This window comes from Oxyura jamaicensis, chromosome 2, assembly GCF_011077185.1.
Source record: "Oxyura jamaicensis isolate SHBP4307 breed ruddy duck chromosome 2, BPBGC_Ojam_1.0, whole genome shotgun sequence".
Lineage (NCBI taxonomy): Eukaryota > Metazoa > Chordata > Aves > Anseriformes > Anatidae > Oxyura > Oxyura jamaicensis.
In genome coordinates this window covers 59,896,949-59,917,515 of record NC_048894.1, presented here as the reverse complement: position 1 = coordinate 59,917,515, position 20,567 = coordinate 59,896,949, and the positions used below count along the sequence as shown (strand labels likewise).

Genomic DNA, 20,567 nt, shown 5'->3' with positions numbered 1-20,567 from the left:
CCTTTTCACTTCTGACAAGAAGAACACTATCACCAAGAAAATCACCGACCTCCATTTCCACCTCACTTTTATTTGGCAGAAAACAGTCAAGTTTGCCATTGGCTTCCTCTAGTATTGTTCAGCTCATCTGGTATGAGATCACATTAAAGAAGATTGCAACAATTTGTCTCATCTTCTTGTGAAAGCACATACTGTCCCTATGCACTCAAGCCATACTTTAAGTATGGGTGATTGAGTGGACCTAAAGAATGCTGAGTAAATATGTTGCTGCAATTAGGGCTTGAGGGGGAAAAAAAAAAAAAAAAAAAAAGTGTATCCAGTAGTTTCCATCTCTTTACCATTTGTGGATAAAAGGTATACATGATATTTTCCCCCATACACAAAAAACTTACCAGATAAAATGGCAGGAAAAAATAGGAGAAATTTATCACATTGAGGGCCATTTTCTGTATGGGTTTACCCGTAGAGCAATACAAAACTGCTGCCTCTAAAACAAAAGAGAATCTGGCCCTGTAAATATTAAAATAGTTATTACTAAAGTAACCTACTAAAAACCTCATTTTTCTTTGCATTTTTAGCACAAGGCAGAGATATCTGAAGCACATTATTCTAGAAAAGGGTGCTGCAAGATATGAATCTCTTCTCCATGTCATGCAATGGTTTGATTTTGCATTTAAATAACATCTTCCATCCAAGGATCTTGTAAGTTTTTAAAGCCATTAATTTAGCCTCACAACAGCCCTGTAAAGAAGTTACAAATGAATAGTAGATAACAGTAGATGTAATAGTAGATAATTTAATAATAGGTTTATCTTTCTTCTGTGGTCATAGAGACCAACACAAAGCCCTGTTTTATTTTCTGGATGAATATTAGTTTGTGATGCTTCTGGTTTTTGGATAGCAAACTAAGAGAGCGTAGGTTTCATTTTCAGAGAAAATGAATGCCTGAAGTCGTTCTTCATTCCAGCTAAAATTCGGAGTCCTTAGAAAGAAAATCGAGTGTGTGGTCTCAAATTAGTTTCCCATAAATAGGGAATCTGTGATCAATGAACTACTTCAGAAAACATTACTTTAGGTATTTTGAATGGCGTTAAACAGGTCATATCTAGCCACACAGATGCAGATGGAGCCAAGCTCCTCTCTGTCTTTGTTTTGAGGTGATCAGGTATGAGATAGTCCATGTGTAGAAATAGAATGCATAAAGCTAAAAGCCCACAGTGGATTGGTTGAATTTCCAGTCTTCTGCCTAAAATACAATAAACAGGACTCTTCATCTTGTTTCATTGCTCCAAGCTATATATTTTTGACCAGGCTATATTCAGGCTTTCTGCTTTAAATGTCATTACTGTAACTATCTGTTGCTACACATAATACAGAAATTCAAGTCAAACTAGTTAAAATGTAAGTCAAGCTGTTTAAGCAGCAGTACTACCTGACCCATGTTTTAGTAGATAAACAGAAACAGCACAATGCAGTTTATGGAGTGCTACTGTCCATGTCTTGTTACTCCAGGACTTTCAGAAGAGCATGGTGCTATCTGACAATAAGCAGTATAACCATTGTGCATGGAGATTTTAATGGAAGACAACAGTTGCTCTTTACATTCACCCTTGTTGACTTTTTATTGAAGACAACAGGAGCTTTGTTGGCTGGGTTCAGGATCAAGTCTTAATACCTAATAAATGTGCATGCTATTGCACAGTGAAGATCTACTTTAGGTTTGTTTCCAAGGTGCCTGTAGTCAGGAGGACCAGAAACTATTCTAAAAATGCCAAGAGTAGGCTGGTGATTAATGAGGAATTTATTTTATTTTGCAGTGTCTCTTATTTAACTGGATGCCTCTGGAGACATGCTTTAAACAGCAAGGCACTATCTCAGACTAGTATGGTAGATTTTCATCTCACGTTGACTCCATTAAAGTAAGCTTCTATAAACAGACATCAATTACAACCAGTTTAAAGGGTTTTAAAATGTAATCCAGCAGTGCTGCTTAACTAAATGAATCCTGAGAACTGATCTCCAGTGAATTAATAGAGCAGTGTGTGGAAAGCTCACTATGAATCTGAGTTAATGACTGGAGAAGATCAAATTAATTACAACTATCTCTGAGGACCTGCAGGGAAAAACTCCCCCATATCAGCTAAGGCTTGATTAACTCTTCAGGTACCAAATTCAGATTTCCTACAATTTATTTTTAAGTAATTGTTGGTAAAACAATGGAGTTAGACAGTCTGGTATGTCACAGGTGGCACGCAACCACCGTGGGACTGCAAATTTCAATTTTCAATTAAAAAAAAAAAAAAAGAATTTATATCAAATATTAATGTTAATATCAAGCTAAAACTATAGCAAAGGAGACATTTTTTCTTTCCAAAATACAGACATATTTGTACCAGACAGCAGAAAGGCATGCCTTCAGCCTATGGCAACTGGCTGCCACAGATTTAAACTTATTCTCTCTCCATGCTTTTGAATTCACTCAATGCTTTAAAGAGTATGCTGCCTACTTTTATATTCAACAACTATTCACGTGGTTTTTTTGTTTGCTTTGTGTTGTTGTTGTTTTTTTTTATGTGCGTGTGTGTGCTTTTGTTTTTTTTTTCTTCCCTCTTTAAGGAGCAGGTAAGTCATCAGTCCTGTCTACCTCATCCCATAACTGAAGCTCCAAAAGGAGTTTGGAGTAATTAGAAAAGTGCTAGTTTTTAGCAATTTCCAAAGCATTTTATGTGTTGTGAATTAGACATATGATAATGTGGCGACTATTCTGAAAACACTGGAAAAAAACTCTTTCCTGTGAAGTGAATTCAGTGATTGAGCAGGAGAACTGCACAGCAGCCTCAGTGCCCCGATTTCCAAAGACTGCTATGAATTTCTCCTCTCTACATTAGAGCTATTCCACAAAATCTATACAAAAAATGGAAAATCCCTGTTATATTTTAGAGAGATTTGGTTTGCTTCTCCAAAATGTTGCTAGTATTGCATTTTGTCATTGGATGCACATAATAAATATGCTTTCTTATCCAGAAAATGTACTTTAGAGTTGAATTTGTTTTATAATTTCAGGTGTTCACTACTAAAAGAAATGTTAGTCTGTCCAAAATATTCTTGTTTTTCAGCAAATAGACTCTGGAGTTTTACTAGTAAAAGCTTAGTTAGCATGTTTCTTTGAGAAAGGCATTGAATCATGAATTTGAATACAGAGCAACAGAAAAAATGCAGTTTTCCACAGAGCTTCTTTCCAGTGGCCTTCATTACTTAAAAGCTGCTTCATTTCTTGCTTGTATATGCCTAGAATTCAGCTTCTTATGCATAGCTCAGATAATCTTTTAGTGAAATCAAATGACCCCACTTACCATTTGCTTGTTTTTGTTTCAGATGAGTAAAGTCAAGCTCTTCCAGTCTGTCACAGCAGTGTACTTTCTCTAACCATTTCAGCTGTTCCTTTCTACACCGCTACTATTTTTCAAGAACTTTCTAAGAACTTTTTTCTTTGATCACTGGAATTTAATACAAGATTCTCTGCCTCTCTCACCAGTGACTTTGACACAGCCATAATGTCACTCTCATTCTCTTGTACATAGTGTTTCTGATTCCAGCAGTTCTTTTGGAAACAGCTGTTCCTTGGAAGCTCTGCAATGTATTAAAATAAGCAGCTTTAGCTTCCAATAGTCCTGTATTTGGAAGTACACGTTACCTTGTCCATTGGTATATCACTGTACATTTTGTACCATATTAAAATGGATTTGGATGCAGCTTACTAGATGCGTCAGGTTAATGTTTATGACTGCCCAGTTCCTTCCAGTATTTGCCCTTTTAACATGGTGATTATTTATTCTCCTGTTGGATTAAAATATTAAACATTTTGAATGGAAATGTAAACCCCTTTGGGCCTTGCGGCAGTTGTATTCTTCTGTCTCTACTTTTTATCCAAGTGGAAACTGTTAAAAATACCTCTTTCAGAGAATTATGCCCAAGTGTCAAACTGTCAGTTAGCTAGTTCTTAATCTATTTGACATGTACTATATTGTTATGGTATAGTGCTGATTTTCTAAAAAGGAAGTCTAAAGAGTTCGTGTCTATCCTGGTTTCAGTTAGGACAGAGTTAATTTTCCTCCTAGTAGCTGGTAGGGTGCTATGTTTTGGATTACGATGAGAAGAATGCTGATAACATGCTGATGTTTTAATTGTTAGAGAGCAGTGCTTACACTAAGCCAAGGACTTTTCAGTTTCTCACTCTGTCCTGCCAGCGGCCAGGCTGGGGGTGCAGCAAGAGCTGGGAGGGGACAGACCCAGGACAGCTGACCCAAACTGGCCAAAGGGGTATTCCATACCATTTGACGTCATGCTGAACAATATATAGGGGTGGCTAGCCGAGGTGGGGGGGCAGCTGCTTGGGGATAGGCTGGTCATCGGTCAGCGGGTGGTGAGCAATTGCATTGTGCATCACTTGTCTCGTACACACTATTATTATTATTATTATTATTATTATTATTATTATTTCCTACCTTAATAAACTGTCTTTATCTCAACTCACAGGCTTCACTTTCCCGTTTCTCTCCACCATCCCAGAGAGGGAGGGGGGAAGGTGAGCAAACATCTGTGTGGTGGTTAGCTGCCGGCCGGGTTAAACCACAACAATGTCTTCACTGTTGCTTTGTCCAACAAACGTGTAGCTCTCTTGAAGATTGTAGTCAGGCTTGTCCAACTCAGTCTGTTTTTCATTGCTCAGCAATGTTTATATTCCTGTTTCTTAATTAAATGAATCCAGTACTGTTTTTTCATTAATTTTCTTAGAACTGGAGTCAGGTTATCAACTTTCCTGTTTGTGGAATAGTTTTCTTTTCTTTTTTTTTTTTTCCTGCTTAATTCTAACAAGTTTAACCACTTTTCTCTAATAATGGACCTGGCACATTACTAGGATTTCTTTTACTCCTAATATACCTTTAAAATCATGTTATTGTTACTGCTCTTCATGCTGTCTACAGAATAAACTTTTAATTAGTTATAAGCTTTTAATTTAGTGTTGGTTGCTTTCTTTTTATTCTTTCCTTTTTGATTTTTTTTCTTACTTCTCTCTTTGATTTGTTGTTAAACAGGAGCAGCATTTAGTCAAAATTGTCCTCCTTCCTTTGCTTTCAAATGGTGATTTTCATCAAAATTTTCCTATGTTAGTTTCTCTCTTAATTAGGATTTGTTCACATTCTTTCAGTCTTCAGAATCCTCAGCTGCAAATATTAGTGAAGGTTTGGTCCTTTATATGACATCAGGAACCCATTATGATCATGATCTCTGGTGCCTTACCACTCACCAGCATTATGTCCAGCTGTTAATTCATCTTCACCAGTCACTAGGAGGTACAAACTGAAGTTACTCCTTCTTAGATTGAATACATCTTGTGTCAAAGAATTGTAGGTTTTAGAAACTGTGACAGTTTGCTGTTTTTTTGTTGTTGGTGGTGGTGTTTTTTTCACTAAGTGAACATAGACATTTATCCCCATAACTCGTCTCTTGTTACATCCATCCCCTACCTCCCTTTGTATATTAAATACAAATACATCTGACAACAGTACCTTGCCATGACTAACAGGTTTATAATAGACTCCTACCAGGGCTTTGCTAATGAGAAAATGATCCCTATTGCATGGAAATTAAAGGTACAAGGAAATGGTAATTGAAGTTCAGCTGTTTCTTGAGCATTTTACTACATAAGTAGCATCATTTGATGTGATTCAGCACTTGCTGATGTTTGTGATTCAATCTCCAGTATCACTTAACTTATGTATTTAATATGTTTCTTTACTGAGATCGCAGCTATCGTGAAGACTAATAATAGCTGTTTATGAAACTTCTACAGCATATTTAGCCCAAGTGCAAGTATATTCTCTATTGCTTATCTTTTGCTTGTCATTATTAGTTATTTGTGTAACACCACATTTTTCAGTAAAGCACTTTACAACCTTTGCACTGCACCAAACAAAAAACAGGGATTGAGACTCCATAAATTTAAAGGAAGAGGCATCCTAACTGTTTTGAAACCATAGCAACTTTAGCAGCTCCATTAAAAAACACAAAAGTGGTACAGTTCATGCAGTAGTTACAGTAAGTGGTTGATCCCTGCAGAGGATTAAAGAAGGAGGGACTTGGAGTGAGGTATGGACCTTCTCGTTTGCACCTTCATGGAACAGGGATTATTTAGTAGTTTCCAGACTGAGAGCAGGAAACTCAGTGGACAGCATTAACTAGGTAACTTATCCAATACAAGAGTAGATGGCTAAAAGATGAGAAGTCAGAACTCTGAGGGTGAAAAGCCTAAAAAGGAGATTACTAGATGGCAAGAACTGAATAGGGGATATTGAAAAAAAATAATAATATTACAGTCAAGCTTAAGGAGAGATTTGAAAATAACAAGTCACAAACTTTGTGTGGAAGTAGAGAAGCGAAGTGATTTGGGAAAGGGGAGAGTAACAGTAGTTGATCTCAGAGTATCTTCCTAATATGCAGGAAAAAGAAACACGATGACGTAGTCCAAAAATAGTCACAAGTGGTCAGAAATGCAGAGGTGAGAAAGGTAATTTTGCCCAGTAAAAAAGAAAGAAAATGGTGAAGGTCAGTCATAATCAAAACCTTCTTGACAGAAAAAAAGAACAAACAGAGATTAAGTTGGAGGCCAGGGGAGGAGTGATGATGGTGTTGAGAAATGGGGAAGGGAATGAAGTAATTTTGACAATGTAATTTGCTCACGGCAGGGATCTGTCTTTTTCTTTCTCTGCAGATCATCATGTATGTATATGACTGAATCAATTCTGTGTTTTGCAAATAGTAAGTTGTAATAACATGTAGGCTCCTAAAGACAGGAGAAATGGGGCAGACTGAATGGAAAGTGGTGAGCCAGGGGGAGACATCTCTTCAGGAATCACTGATGTAGAGCCATTAGCTGAAGGTGTAACAGTGAATGCAAACAACCCAAAAGGGCTTGGTAAGAAACATGAAAACTTGTTAGGAGCAGGAAAGAAAAAGAGTGTATAAAAAGCAGTGACTAAATAAGGCCATGCCACAATGCAAGAAAGAATACCTTGGCATTCCCTGTCTGGGTAATTAACCTAGGTCCCCAACCACCACAGGGACTTCTGCCTTAGAAAGGAGTTTGGAAGCATAAAGTGATAGAAAGTCAAGGAATATTGTGTGGAAAAAAAAAAAAAAAAGAGAGAGAGAGAAAATGATCAGCTATGTCAAGCAGGTGCAGTAGATCAAGATCCCTGAACTTTTGCTTTAATACCAGCCTGAACTGCTGAGCTGTGACACAGCAGCAAATGATCAGGCATCCAGTCTGCTGTTACCATGCAAAAATATTTTGTGTATTGAATGTTATCACAAGTTGCTAATGCATTACTAGGTTGGGCTGTAAACAAAAGAACAAACAGTTTCAAGCTTAAAAGAGTCAGTTCCAGCACACCATGTGAAATCACATGCCATCTTCCACCTGCCAAGCACCTAATGTGTCTTAGCACCAGCCGAGTGATGTATTTGTGTTGGCCTGTACAGACAGATCAGAGGGAATTCACCCAATTGTATTGAAGATCTAGGATCATTTTCTTTGTGTTCAGATAATGCTGTGAATATTTTCCTGTATCTAGGGAATGATTTCATAGCCACAAAATTATATGAAAAACACCAGCCAGCAAAGGGGATGCTACAGCTGCAGCTCTGTAGGTGACTCTGAATTATCACAGCTGCAAGATCGCTCTGCTCCTTCCGTGTTCTTGCTGGAGAAGCCTCTCACAGCACTCCTGAGGGTACGATATCCATGTTGTCAGTGTGAACAATTCTGCACTGGGAAGTATTCGCATTGGGAATAATTTTCCCAGGGAATAATTTTCAGTGATAATGGAAGCAGGGGATTCAGGTATTTTACTCCCTATGTGTTACTGGGCTTTTTCTGGTATATAACTATTCTCCAGTATGCTAGAAATGTATTTTATTAGTTTTAACCCCTCAAAAAAAAGGATAACTAGACTGATCATTCCTTTCTAGTATTTCCATACCTGGAAAGGAAGTAATAAGGCCATTGAATGTTTATGCAGCTGACCAAGTCAATGGTCAATATACAGTAACATCTCTACCTAGTTATGATCAGAACCACTGCGTAAATTCTGTGGGAAAAGAAAGAAATAAACCTGGGACAGCTTCCTTAGCTGTGATTAACAGGGCTCTACCCTTTATATCAGCAGCCTGGGGCTGATGGGACAGGGACCAGACTTACCATAGTTCTGTTAAGTGCACACCAACCACTGTTAGGTATATAGTACATGAAAGTTATTTTCAGTTGCATGCAGTAAGACAACATCTTCCATACGTTCAGTCTGGCAGACTGCTGTGGCAGTAAAGCAGCATTCTAGCTGAAAAATGTGAATCTAAGCATACAGGAACTGCTATACTGCATTGGGCCAGGAATCCATCTACCTTAATGTCCAGTCTCCAGCACTGACCTCCTTCAGAAAATGATGTCTGACAGTAATCTCACTGATAAATTTTGCATGTAAGGATTGACTGCTGGATAAGGCCCTAAACACAGGATGTACAAATAGGTGAAGTTGCACAGATGGATGTAACAGAAAGAGTGGAGCTTTCCAGGATGTCTCATCATCATGAGATTTTACTTAGAGATGTATCTTTATTAGTGATTTACTAGTGTTTCTGACATGCCTCTACAAACCAAAGTATGCAACAATGGAGGAACAGAGTAGGGGCAGAATCAAGGAGAGAATTCACAGCAGATTCACTTGCTTGAAAAGAAGGTACAGAGGAGAGACCAAGAAGGAAAAGTCAGTGGAATTAGTTCTGTGTTGTAAGTAGGGAGAACAGGAGGGAGGCAAAACAAAACAACAAAACAAACAAAGAGAACAACTGAGATATACAAATTTTCTCATGCAGACAGCAATACAACATCCTGCAGGTACTCCCTGGGTTGGTGTTTGAATAGAAGATTCAGTTGTTTTGCAGAAATTTGCAACTGTTTAAACTTTTGTTTGTTGGTTTGTTTTAACTGTAACTCTTCTTCCCCAGCACCAACTGCCACAGGATAGGACAGTCCTTTTTATAAAGTTCTCATATGTTAACTTTCCATTTAATCTATCCCAGTGGCTCCTCAAGGAAGAACAAAATGTTAAAAAGCAATAGGACGCAATCGGCTTATGAAGGCTTGATGCCTGCCATTCTATCCAGAGTAGTAGGAGCAAGGTAAATGAGTTTATGGTTTGGATAGCATATGAGATATGCAATAGAGTGTATAGCGTAACATGACAAGGCCAGAAAGCTCATCAATACCAAGTATACTGTAGCCCTCCAGAATGTACTGAATACAGAGGAACTTTTGATACTTTTTTTTTTTTACTTTTTTTTTTTTTTTTTTTTTATTATGGAAACATTTTATTCCACTGTCTCTTGCTGTGGCCTGTCCATTATTGTTCTGATAACTATCTTGCTGGATACGGGTATCATTCTAATCAACAGGTACATGCTGTACAGGATCCTGTGTGCCGACAATACAGAGTTGGCAAACACTCTTAATTAAAAGTTTTGTGCTGAATTTGTTCAGCTCTGCACTGACTGAACCTAAACTTGAATATTAAAAGTTGGGTAGACCATTGTATTTAAACTTGCCATTTTTTGCAATATTTAATCAAGTGCTTGTCTTCTGTCTCTTACTGAATATTCTAAGAAGTTTATATTTACATGATTGTGAAAGTGATATCAAGTTACAGTTTAGAGTGTGCTCACAGCAGGTCATTCCAAGGACTGACTTTTCATCTTCCTTGCCTTATCTCCACTACTGGAACTGTGTAACAGAGCAGTATACCAGAGGATAAAGTTCAGTATAGTTAAATACAAGACAATAAACTTCAGATATAATACTTAGAACTGTATACAAATGTTCACACATTCCCATTGATAATAAACATTCTTACACAAAAATGTTTGGAGATCATTCTGGGTAGCTTGAAGAACAAGTACTTAATGCACAGTGCAAACAAAAACACATGAATGAATGGCCTCATGCAAAAGGGGTAGAAATTTATACATAATACATTGAGAATGAAGTTTGACTTCAAAAAACTGAGGTCACTTTTTTTTTTTTTTTTTACATAATTAGAGCTTTTAAGCATCTATTCAGAATGCTACTTAAACATGTTGATTTTTCACAGAATCACAAAATCATTTCGGCTAACAAACGTGACGCCCATCTACAAGAAGGGCCAGAGGGTAGACCTGGGAAACTATAGGCCTGTGTAGTGGGTTTATGTGGAAAGGTTTTGGTAGCAGGGAGACATAGGAGTGGCTTCTGTGAGAAGGATTTAGAAGCTGTCCCATGTTTGATAAGGGCCTCACTACTGACCAGAGCTGAGCCAATAAGTGATGTTGTTTTGTGCCTCTGTGAGAGCATATTTAAGACAGGGGAAAAAAAAGTGCTGTGCCACACAGCAGCTGGGAGAGTGAGAGGAGTGAGGAACAGCCTTGCAGGCACCAAGGTCAGTGAAGAAGGAGGGGGAGAGGTTCTCCAGGCGCCGGAGCAGAAGTCCCCTGCGGTCTGTGGTGAGGACCATGGTGAAGCAGGATGTCCCCCTGCAGCCCATGGAGTACCACGGTGGAGCAGGGTTCCATGCTGCAGCCCGTGGAGGAGACCATGGTGGAGAAGGTGGGCCTGCACCGACAAAGGCTGCAGCCTGTGGAATACCCCTGCTGGAGCAGATTCCAGGCCAGACCTGTAGGTCGTGGAGAGGAGACCACTCAGGAGCAGGTGACCTGGCAGGAGCTGCTGCCCATGGGGGATCCAGGTTGGAGCAGTTTGCTCCTGAAGGATGGACCCCATGGTACAGACCCATATCTGGAGCAGTTCTTGAAGAGCTACTGCCTGTGGGAAGCCCACATCGGATCAGTTCAGCAAGGACTGCATCCCGTGGGAGGGACCCCACAGCACAGGGGACAAGAGTGACTGAGAAGGAGCAGCAGAGAAGAAGCGCTATAGACTGACCATAACCCCCATTCCCCCATTCCCCTATGCCACTCGGGGGGGGAGGTGGAAGAGGGCGGATGGGGGGGGGGGGGGGGGGAAGTGCTTTTGGTTTCTTTCCTTTGTTTCTCACTTCTCTAGCTCGTTAGTAATAGGCAATAGATCTTACTATCTCCCTATGCTGAGTTTGTTTTGCCCATCACAATAATTACTGTGCGATCTCCTCACCCTTATCTCAACCCTTGAGGCCCTTTCATCGTATTTTCTTCCCATTCCTCTTTGAGGAGGGGGAGTGAGAGAGCAGTTGTGGTGGAGCTCGCACCCGAGTAAAACCACCACATCCTGTTAGTTTGAACTCAGTGCCAGGGAAGCTCATGGTGCAGATTGAGTGTCATCACATGGCACTTACAGGGCAAGCAGGCGATCAGGCCCAGTCAGCATGGGTTTACGAAAGGCAGATCCTGCTTGACAAACCTGATCTCTTTCTATGACAAAGTGGCACACTTAGTGGATGAAGGAATGGCTGTGGATGTGGTCTACCTTGACTTCAGTAAGGCTTTTGACACCATTCCCCACAGCATTCTCCTCAAGAAACTGGCTGCTCATGACTTGGACTCGCATACGCTTCATTGGGTTAAAAAGTGGCTGGATAGCCAGGCCCAAAGAGACGTGATGAATGGCGTTAAATCCAGTTGGAGGCCAGTCACTAGTGGAGTCCCTCAGGGCTCAGTACTGGGGCCAGTTCTGTTTAATATCTTTACTGATGATCTGGATGAGGGCATTGAGTGCGCCCTCAGCAAGTTTGCAGACGACACCAAGTTAGGTGCGTGTGTCGATCTGCTCAAGGGTAGGAAGGCTCTGCAGGAGGATATGGATGGACAGGGTGGACCAATGGGCTAAGGCCAACGGTATGAAGTTCAGCAAGGCCAAGTGCCGGGTTCTGCACCTGAGGCACAACAAACCCAAGTAGTGCTACAGGATGGGAGATGAATGGTTAGAAAGCTGCCTGTCAGAGAAGGACCTGGGAGTGATGGTTGATAGTCGGCTGAATATGAGCCAGCAGTGTGCTCAGGCAGCCAAGAAGGCCAACAGCATCCTGGCTTGTATAAGAAACAGCGTGGCCAGCAGGTCCAGGGAAGTGATTGTCCCCCTGTACTCGGCTCTGGTGAGGCCGCACCTCGAGTACTGTGTTCAGTTTTGGGCCCCTCGCTACAAGAAGGACATCGAGGTGCTCAAGCGTGTCCAGAGAAGGGCAACGAAGCTGGTGAGGTGTCTGGAGGACAAGTCTTACGAGGAGCGGCTGAGGGAGCTGGGCTTGTTCAGCCTGGAGAAAAGGAGGCTCAGGGGCAACCTTATCGCTCTCTGCAGGTACCTTAAAGGAGGCTGTAGCGAGGTGGGGGTTGGCCTATTCTCCCACATGCCTGATGACCAGACAAGGGGGAATGGCATAAAGTTGCGCCAGGGGAGGTTTAGGTTGGATATTAGGAAAAACTTGTTTACTGAAATGGTTGTTAGCCACTGGAATAGGCTGCCCAAGGAAGTGGTTGAGTCACCATCCCTTGAGGTCTTTAAAAGACATGTAGATGTAGAGCTTAGTGATATGGTTTAGTAAAGGACTTGTTCGTATTAGGTCAGAGGTTGGACTAGGTGATCTTGGAGGTCTCTTCCAACCTAGATGATCCTGTGATTCTGTGATATGCATTTAGATTTACAAACAATTTCTTTAAAGTTAATGCAGATATGTTTTATTCATATGTTCTTACATCCAGGATATGTGTTTAGTAAATCAAAAGCAAAGTTACCAAATTTATACTTGGCTATTTGAATTTAATTTCTGGTGTGCTGAGCAAACACACTTATGAATCATGGAAGTATTAGCTTTGGGATTAGAGTCAAGGACTTTTTTTTTTTTTTTTTTTTTTTTTTTGCATTATGATAAACCTCCATTTGAAGTTATAGAGAAAAACACTCTCCGTAATATGACTTTATTGAATTGTCTACACACTCTAAGCTCATTTTCTACCTGTCTTCAAGGGTCTGTATCAGTGGGTATTGGAGATCGTTCATTTGTTGGTTTTAAAGCAAGACATAGAAAGAAAGGCACTCGTCCCATAACTTCTAAATGCTCAATTTAAATGCTTTACATGTTGGCTCTCTCTTGCAGAGGCTCACTGGACAGGTAAAAGTAAGTTTACCTCATCTGTGTTGAAACAGAAGAATGTAACCTTTGGCTTGTTAGTATGAGGGTGGATGTTCATTAGCAGGAATACTGGGGCCACCTTTTTTGGGGCTCCCCTTAACCTCAGATAATGATGCCTTCTTTCAGAAGGCATGAGCAGACCCATTTAATACACTGTGTGTAATGATCTGAGTAAACTGAAGCACTTCTTCCTCCCAAAGGCACACATAAATCTTAAACACTAGCCAATGTGTGTCCGTGAGAGAGAAAGAAGTATTCTCTCCTAATACCTCAGCCGGTGGCATCTCACTGCAGAAGGGTTCAAAGCAGAATGCTTTCCCTCTCATTTTCTGTGTTTCTTAAGCTAGTAAGAGGGAAAGCAAGGTGCTTGCCCAGCTCAGTTCACTGGAGTGAGCATTGTGCTTTAGATTGCTGCTGACCTTACTGGTGCTGTGACCCCCCCAGGAGGAACAAGTGGCACTAGGAATGTCTGACGGATAATAGTTAAGATTTCGGTACTTTGCTAGGTGACATTGTAGGTGGATGCAGGCCCCTTAAAGCATTCTGCTTGCTGAGATTAAACAGCAAGAGCATCCCAGTGGGCCTGGTCCCAGTGGAAGGAGCTTACTAGAAGGGGAGCAAGAGCAGCTCCTAACAGGAGAGGAGAACATGAGGGCATCCAAATCCTGAGAAGGTTGTAGCTGAAATGAAAACAAACTGGTTGACAGGTTGCAGAATGTCGAATGCTGCCTCTCAAAGTACTTTTAAAGCCTCTCTCACTTTTTGCACCCTACACAGTACAGATAATAAATAATAACTCATAAGTCACATATGGATAGTTATTGCTTTCCCTAGGGGCAATTTCTAGGGGGCAAGAACAAGCAATTTTCTGGTCGATGTCTCTGTGCTAAAAGTGCTATTTGGTGAATTCTGGAAATAAAATATGGAAATTAAAAGAAAAAAAAAAATCCCAGCTAGTATTTCAAATGAATTGCTTTTCAGAAATTACTTTTCAGAGGTGTTGGTTGTACCACTCCACAGGAGAAGCTGTTCTGCCAGTGCATAGGCGCGATGCTCAACTTGCAAACATTTTCTGCTGTGAATGTGCTACTGGAAATTTTTACTGACAGGTTATTATGACTACTTTAATGCACATATGACCCACTGTCTGGGAGACAGTTAAAATTATAAACTGTTCGTAAATTTACTGACACTGTAGGCAACACAGTGTTACAGGAGTAAACATTAAAGTTGATTCTCATTTCTTAAAATAGTGGTATTGCTAAGCCTGCAGAAATGCAGAGCTTCCTGTTGAAAAAAACTGTTTCAGGTCTCTGCATATTAGTCCTTCAGCCTTGCTTATATGCATTTGTGACAAATGAAAGTAGTCATATTAAATCTCCATTTAATGTTAAAATGAAACCGACAAATTCATACAATTCACAGCTCTCTGCATTAACGTTCTTATAAAGCTTTACACCCCAATTCTAAGAAATCATTTCTGTCCATGGTCTAAATTATTTTTTATGTAGTTGTCTGCTCCAGCTACTCATGATACATGTGAGGCATAAGGAATAATCTTGTAACAAGGCAAGTTTGTAAGTTCTTACAGTTCTTAGTCAAATTTCCATGAGTGAACAGGAATTGCACTCAAGTGATAATTGCATCATCTGGCTCATGCTTTAAGTATTTAGGAATCTTTCAATTCAGTGCCATAAAATGATGTTTCAGTGTGATGAAGCAATATCTGTAGTTCTCTGCCCTACTTTTGACTTCCCCATATCCAACAGCTGCAAGAAATAGCTCTATTTCACTCACACGTAGGTAGAAATCACTTTCCAACAGGAAAATCTAATGAGCAGCAATAAGCCAAAGCAGGAAGAACCCGTCTGCATTTTAGATCTTTTCCTTTTTGTATGCTGTGTTTTGCTGTGAGGCTGGGAGAAGACCTGTGACTTTTCCTGCTGTTGGTTACATACGCAGAACTTGCAGCAAAGCCAAGTTTAGAAGGGAGTCTGTTAAACCCTTCATTTTTATGGACCATATTGCTATCAGAGCTCATTTAATCAGGTTTGCATATATCTGCACTCTTTTGAAGCTAAACACATAGTAGTCTTACATGCCTTTCTGATGATGCTGCAGGTTTATTTTAACAGCTCTTGCAATAGCTTCTAGACTCTGACCTTCAGTCTTGCAAAGTCCAGGCTTGTTGGTTCTGTGATTTTTTAGAAAAATGCAGTTCTGGATTAATTTGCAGAATTCATGATGTAGAATTTTAGGACTATCTTGAGTACTCCTAAAGTACAACTACAGAAAGAGGTGAGGTATTGAAAGAGATAAATCAACAGGATCAGAGCATATATGTCATTTTGTGCTATTTCACCATAAACCTGGGGTTCATCATAGGAGATTAGACGGAAGACATAAAGATGGTATCAAGCCCAAATAATGACTGGAGAGAGCTGTAAAAATGCTGAAGTGGCAGGTTTATGTAATTTTCATGAATAAAATGTAAACCTTAAAGAACAGAACAGGGAGCAGGAAAGAACAGAAATGTCAGTGCGTTAAGGTTCAACCTCTCCCAAAATCTGAAAGCAGTAAACCACATCAGATGTGAGTTGGGAATGGGGGTTGGAGATGGGAGGCAACTTTAAAAGAGGTGAGAAGGTACTTCACCACCTAGGAAAACAGGCTCAGCATAAGAAGCTGGTGACAGGGAAGAGGGATGCTGTTCTGTATTATGTGAATCTGCAAAATGTGTAGGTGTGATACACAGCTACGTAGAGGAACAAAGTAAATAAGAGAAGTCTTGTTCATAGAGCAATAACAAGGCTGTTAGTAACTGATTATAATTCTGCAGAAAATCACAAAATGAATAAAGTGGAGGTGAGAGGGCAATGTTCTTTGAGGAGAAGTCTGTTTAGAAATTATTTCAAGGTGTATGAACATCAGTGTTAAAAATAATGGCTTCCATGTAATAAATAAATGTTCCTCAGCTAATTGAGGGGAACAACGCTGAGTGTCACACAGAGATCTGAAACATGAGGCTTCACTGCACCTGGAAGAACTGCACAACGACCTGTGTCTCTTCCAGGCCATTAAAGTAAGGACTTGCCTTTTAGACGTCTCCATGCTCCCTGCTCCCACCTGAGCCACAGTGAAGGATTTCTGGCCTCCTCAGCTTATTTGTCCTCTATTTATCACCAAAAAACGTACCTGTGTATTTCCTAGGATCTCTGGGTAGTAGAGAAGTCTGTAGCTTGTCATGTGACAGGGCAGCAGTCTGGGCAACAGCCTGTAATGAATTAGTGTTTACTCGCAGAAGTAAAAGGGTTTGTGGTGGTAGATCTCAGCACAGTATCATGATTTTGTTGTACTGTTTAGCTACATGTCATCTATTAATATTTCAGTGAACAAGGCCCAGTGCAAAACCCAGCTGAGATATCATAATCAGTCATTTTGCATAATGAAAGTAGGATCTCCTAGACAGTGCCCAACTTTGGTTTCCAGTTATTTTCATCCATGCCCTTGTCTTGACCCAAGAGTTCTGTTACCAACCTGAGGTTTTAAACTGGTACTTTGCAGCACACACATGCAGGATGATGTCCACACTGTAGCTTGGCTAGAAAATCATTGTGTACACTCAAATACAGTTCTATGATCAGTATTATTGTAATGACAAGCTCTCTATTCAAATTTTGATTGTTGCCATCCTTGTCTCATCTCTAAGTTGAAATTTCAAATTTTGTAGCCACTGGAAATTTGATGTAAAGCAAAACATCTTGAAGGAGAACTTAGTTTTGCATTAAGAATGCTTTTTTTGTTTGTTTGTTTTTGGTTTTGTTTTTGTTTTTTCCTTTTCACTTCCCTTTATTTTGATTCTTTTCTCTAGTTGAAATTTCCTTAATTTTATATTCATTGAGAGTTAATAGAAACTGAGTTGTTTTAGCTAACATTTTGGAAACACATCATATTTGTTACTCCTTGAAAACGTGCCAAAAATATCAGTAGTTTCCCAGACTGGTCTATTCTAAACTCCAACATTGCTGTCAGATATCACAGCAGAACCAGGTGCCCTGAAGTTCTGAATTAAATAATTACTGTCAGCTTGTGAATCTCTTGTCTCTATTCTAAATAACTCTGTGATCCACTGCTATGTTGGCTGAATTCTGCACATTTTTAATGTGTATTATCTTCCACACATGGTTGGAGACAGAGACTAGCTTATGTTCCTGCAGCAGCCAGGCCTTGAAATAGCTCTCACAAGTTGTATGTAGACTGTCCACTGATGATTTTGAAATCAGAACCTTTTCTTTTTTGATGTGAGTTATAGTTTATTTTGATTTTCCCCTTACTGACAACTATCTGTCCTGGTGTCAGTTAGGACAGTTTTCCTCCTAGTAGCTGGTAGGGTGCTATGTTTGGATTAGGATGAGAAGAATGCTGATAACATGCTGATGTTTAATTGGCTTCAGATGAGGTTTAATTTTTTGTATAATTTACCAAGATCCTTCAGGAAATACACTCAGTAAACACAAGAGCATTGCCTTTATATTAGGTGCACAAGAAGATAATTGCACCTGAAGCTACTTTTGACCCAAAAGGATTTTATTTGAAGAAGCATCCCCTGGATCACCAACCACTGGCTTGAAGAAGGGGGATGGGGGTGAAGCAAGGATTGTTGGAGCTGTGTCAGGGGGAACAATAGCAAGGCCGGGGAATAAGGTAATGGCCCAGCTGAAGTGCATCTACACCAATGCACGCAGCATGGGTAACAAACAGGAGGAGCTGGAAGCCATCGTGCAGCGGGCAGGCTACGACTTGGTTGCCATCACGGAAACGTGGTGGGACCAGTCTCATGACTGGAGTGCTGCGATGCCTGGCTATAGGCTCTTCAGAAGGGACAGACAGCACAGAAGGGGTGGCGGTGTGGCTCTCTATATTAGAGAGTCTTTCGATGTTGTAGAACTCGAGGCTAGGAATGACAAGATCGAGTCCCTTTGGGTTAGGATCAGCAGGGACAACAAGGCTAGTGTCCTGGTCGGGGTCTGCTATAGACCGCCGAACCAGGATGAGGAGACGGATGAGGAGTTCTACAGGCAGCTGACAGAAGTTGCGAAATCTTCAGCGCTTGTACTCGTGGGGGACTTCAACTTCCCTGACATATCCTGGAAGCACAACACAGCCCAGAGAAAGCAGTCTAGGAGGTTTCTGGAGAAAGTGGAAGATAGCTTCCTGACACAGCTGATTAGTGAGCCTACCAGGGGTGGTGCCCCGCTAGACCTTCTCTTCACAAACAGAGAAGGACTGGTGGAGGATGTGATTGTCGGGAGCTGTCTTGGGCAGAGTGACCACGAAATGGTGGAGTTCACTATTCTTGGCGAGGCCAGGAAGGGAACCAGTAAAACCACAGTACTGGACTTTCGGAGGGCTGACTTTGGGCTGCTCAGGACACTGGTTGGTAGAGTCCCTTGGGAGGCGGTTCTGAAGGGCAGAGGGGTCCAGGAAGGCTGGGCGCTCTTCAAGAGGCAAATCCTAATGGCGCAGGAGCGGTCTGTTCCCATGTGCCCAAAGATGAGCCAGCGGGGAAGAAGACCAGCCTGGCTGAACAGAGAACTGTGGCTTGAGCTTAGGAGAAAAAAGAGGGTTTATAATCTTTGGAAAAGTGGGCAGGCCACTAGGGAGGACTATAAGGATGTAGCGAGGCTGTGCAGGGACAAAATTAGGAAGGCCAAAGCTCATCTGGAGCTCAATCTGGCTACTGCCGTTAAAGATAACAAAAAACGCTTTTATAAATACATCAACACAAAAAAGAGGACAAAGGAGAATCTCCATCCTTTACTGGATGCAGGGGGAAACTTAGTTACAAAAGATGAGGAAAAGGCGGAGGTGCTCAATGCCTTCTTTGCCTCAGTCTTTAGCGGCAATACCGGTTGTTTTCTGGATTCCCAGTACCCTGAGCTGGTGGAAGGGGATGGGGAGCAGGATGTGGCCCTCACCATCCACGAAGAACTGGTTGGTGACCTGCTACGGCACTTGGATGTGCACAAGTCGATGGGGCCGGATGGGATCCACCCAAGGGTACTGAGAGAACTGGCAGAGGAGCTGGCCAAGCCACTATCCATCATTTATCAGCAGTCCTGGCTATCGGGGGAGGTCCCAGCTGACTGGCGGCTAGCGAATGTGACGCCCATCTACAAGAAGGGCCGGAGGGCTGACCCGGGGAACTACAGGCCTGTCAGTTTGACCTCAGTACCAGGGAAGCTCATGGAGCAGATCCTCTTGGGAGTCATCATGCGGCACTTGAAGGGCAAGCAGGCGATCAGGCCCAGTCAGCATGGGTTTATGGAAGGCAGGTCCTGCTTGACGAACCTGATCTCCTTCTATGACAAAGTGTCGCGCTGGGTGGACGAGGGAAAGGCTGTGGATGTGGTCTACCTTGACTTCAGCAAGGCTTTTGACACCGTCTCCCACAGCATTCTCCTCAAGAAACTGGCTGCTCTTGGCTTGGACTGGCGCACGCTTCGTTGGGTTAGAAACTGGCTGGATAGCCGGGCCCAAAGAGTTGTGGTAAATGGAGTCAAGTCCAGTTGGAGGCCAGTCACTAGTGGCGTCCCCCAGGGCTCGGTGCTGGGGCCGGTCCTCTTTAACATCTTCATCAATGATCTGGACGAGGGCATTGAGTGCACCCTCAGTAAGTTTGCAGATGACACCAAGTTAGGTGCGTGTGTCGATCTGCTCGAGGGTAGGAAGGCTCTGCAGGAGGATCTGGATAGGCTGCACCGATGGGCTGAGGTCAACTGCATGAAGTTTAACAAGGCCAAGTGCTGGGTCCTGCACCTGGGGCGTAATAACCCCAAGCAGAGCTACAGGCTGGGAGATGAGTGGTTGGAGAGCTGCCAGGCGGAGAAGGACCTGGGAGTGATAGTGGACAGTCGGCTGAATATGAGCCAGCAGTGTGCTCAGGTGGCCAAGAAGGCCAACGGCATCCTGGCTTGTATCAGAAATAGTGTGACCAGCAGGGCTAGGGAGGTGATCGTCCCCCTGTACTCGGCTCTGGTGAGGCCGCACCTCGAGTACTGTGTTCAGTTTTGGGCCCCTCGCTACAAGAAGGACATCGAGGTGCTTGAGCGGGTCCAAAGAAGGGCGACGAAGCTGGTGAGGGGCCTGGAGAACAAGTCCTACGAGGAGCGGCTGAAGGAGCTGGGCTTATTCAGCCTTGGAGAAGAGGAGGCTCAGGGGCGACCTTATCGCTCTCTACAGATACCTTAAAGGAGGCTGTAGAGAGGTGGGGGTTGGCCTGTTCTCCCACATGCCTGGTGACAGGATGAGGGGGAATGGGCTAAAGTTGCGCCAGGGGAGTTTTAGGTTAGATGTTAG

At 41.8% G+C, this 20,567-nt stretch overlaps 1 protein-coding gene and 1 long non-coding RNA gene across 6 annotated transcripts in view; both read left to right on the top strand.

Annotated features, from left to right (window-relative positions):
* Positions 1-20,567, top strand: part of POU6F2 (POU class 6 homeobox 2) — a 311,497-nt gene that overhangs the window by 168,870 nt on the left and 122,060 nt on the right. The gene's annotated exons all lie outside the window — the stretch shown is intronic.
* Positions 10,235-11,533, top strand: LOC118162915. The gene is made up of 3 exons (XR_004748713.1): positions 10,235-10,286; positions 10,793-10,795; positions 11,358-11,533. It is a non-coding gene; the product is annotated as an uncharacterized LOC118162915 (long non-coding RNA).